The sequence below is a fragment of the Thermobia domestica genome, unplaced genomic scaffold (genome assembly GCF_964235325.1).
Source record: "Thermobia domestica unplaced genomic scaffold, izTheDome1.hap1.1 HAP1_SCAFFOLD_492, whole genome shotgun sequence".
NCBI lineage: Eukaryota > Metazoa > Arthropoda > Insecta > Zygentoma > Lepismatidae > Thermobia > Thermobia domestica.
The window spans coordinates 111,963-114,988 of NW_027656202.1; positions in this window are offsets into that span (position 1 = coordinate 111,963).

The window sequence follows — 3,026 nt, forward strand, 5'->3', positions numbered from 1 at the left end:
ACAATTTGTGAAATATTATGTACAGGATGTCAATGTACTTCGACTGGCCTGTTTATCTTTTATGACAAATTTGGAAGCAGAGAAACATGTAAATCTATAAGAGTAGACAATAGCAATAGCAAGTGCCTGTAACTTCGTTTTTCTTCAAAATTTCTTGAAGAATAATATCATTAGCATCATTCCTGAAAGAGACTACCGTCATAGATATAATTAATCTTGTATTGCAATTTAATGGAGTGCCTACGTGGAGGAGACAGACCATCTTATTATACATGCTATAACAGAAAAGGAAATTTCTGTTGCCCGTTTTCATCAGGACAGCATGGACAAAGATGATACAAATATTAATTTCCTGGTACCGCACAAATTTATCTGCCCTTTGAATATTTAGATAATGCGTAGAACGAGTGTTCGTAGGGCACTATGATTTCGTCGATCCTGGCTGAGTTCTCACGTTACCATTTTCTTGTTACATTGAAATGAAATGCAGATCATCTTCATTCCTTTGTAAAGTACTCAGTATTATGTCTTACGTAGAATTAGCAAATTAGTTTCGTGCACTATAACATGACGTCTTTTATAAAATCTGTCTCTTGGGTCATTTCTCTGCAGGGATCATTAACTTCTTTTGCGGACAGTTACTGCAAGCCAATCAAGTTTTTCTCTTTACTCCACACTAACTTGTCCGCCAAAGTTAGACTCTTCCACCCTCTTTTTGCAATAACGAGGCAGGGTGTGTCCACAGTAACTGCACTACAACACTTTTATAAAGTGCCCAAATATGATAAAATATTCATTTTTAATTTTTATAAGCTATATGTAGGTAAACATTTACACCTTGAACTTCCTAAGGAAGTCTTATTTACACTCGAGGTTGGAAGCAAGATCTACATCATGCCACCTTAAAATATGCTTAGTCATTGTGTGACTTTTATTCACTAGCACACGCAGAGTTCTTCAAATTTTGAAGAGCGAACGAGAAATACCTTTTCTTGTATATCGTTTTATCATTGTAGCATTAAGTAGAAGCACAATCAAGGAATAAATGCACATAGAAGGCAATACATACTCAAAGCATCACAATCATTTGGTATAAAACGCAACATTTTCGTTTATATAATGCAATAAAATTATGCACAAAATTGGAGCAGTTACAACTTGCATATGCATATCCTTTTTAAATGATTATCGATCCAAAGTCTACTCATAAGATTTGAAAACAATATGTAATATATCAAATAGCGTTTTAGTAAAAGAATTTCAATCTCATATGTGCTTAAGTAACAAACAGATAAGTTTATTTTTTTAACTTTCAGGATACTAATTTTATGGCAGTAAAATTTTAATTCCAATAATAATCTTAATATTAATAATATATAGTAGTACGTAGTTTTCTTTATTTCAATGACTTCCGTAATTTTTAATAAGATAGAGTGCCAGGGGCAGCTTTAAAACTTTAATTTTGGGTAGGCCCGCTCCCTCGCTTATGGATGCATTTACACATGATTGAATAATGACAGTAGGAAATTCGTTTTACAGTAGTGGTTGATGCTATTTGTTAAATAATTATCTACCATTATTATAAACAGGGGAAAATATATTTACTCTTTGTTATATCTTGTAGCGTTTATATATTTTTCAAAATTTTTGGGTAGGCCCATGCCTACACGGTCTACACGTTAGCGCCGGCAATGTCAAGAGCCTGTATTTTTTTCATACGAAAATCGTTTAGAGTTAACGGTAAAGTATCGCTAGGAAACTATTACATCTTGCTGAAATACAATTTTCACATTGAATATGTGCAACTTGCTTTGCTTCAATCTGCTCCGCCAATCGAGGCTTGCAAATGAAGATTATTTTCCTTTTATTTGATAACCTTTAAATGCATAGGAAACATTACGTTGATGTGATCGTATAATTTCGTGCTTCGCATCGAGGCCAGTTTTGTTCTCTATGTCCATTATCTTTTAACCAGAAGATCATCATCTGTTGCATTAACCTGTGCATACATTGGTTTAAAGATCAAAATGAACCAAGTATAGTCTACTAGGCCGAAAAACAGTAAGAGGAAATTTCCATATTAGAAACAAAAATACGGAAAAGTTGGAATGTGCATGTGGACAAAACAACACTGTTGGGAATTAGAGACTTGCAAACTCGCAAAAAATTATATGGCGACATAAGTTATCCTTCACACCAATGAACAATGGAGAAGGAATTCCCTAACTCTTCTCTCATTCCGTCATTGCTGTCAAACTGTGCTCAAACTTGGAACCACTCTTGACTAGAAGTACAACAGATATTTATGTTGTAGAATCTTTTTTTGCGCCCATTCAATATCGTTCAAATATACATTTTTGTCTTGTGAGTCCGTGGTTTTTCTTATGCCTATAACCGCTCAATTGGTTTTCAAGTTCAAAATACCTTGAAATCTTTGGGACTGACCAGGCTCTCAATTCATTAACTTCGCTTTTATTTTGATGATAGGAATAATCTCTTAGTTCCTTGATCTCATTTATTTATATTTCACGATACTCTATTCTAGTTATGGACTTTTCCAAAACGGATCAAAAATTGGTGCGTACAATATCGCTGTAATTTTTCTTCTTTACATTTTCAAAGTTCGAGAAAATACATTTGATTTGCATAATTTTCTGTAAAGGATATCGATTGAGGATCTTCTTGTTCACCTCAACTATAGGTTGGTGGGCAACATGGCAATTTTAGAACTTTTCTCTCTCTCAAGATCGAGAAGTTTTATGAGGCGAATAAATTTATGAAATAACGAGTCTCAAAACTGATATATTAATGCCGTTACTTACATAAAACACAACCTTTTATACAGATCTTATATTATGTCTACAAGATCAAAGTATTCTTTTTTTCATTGTTTTTTAATAGGGAACGGACGACGTTTATGAGTCAGAATGCTGTAGTTACTACCTACGCATTTTCTCTTATAAAGCAGATTTGTAATTTACTAATATTTTCGTACAATAAACTATAAAACATACTTCTATAATTAA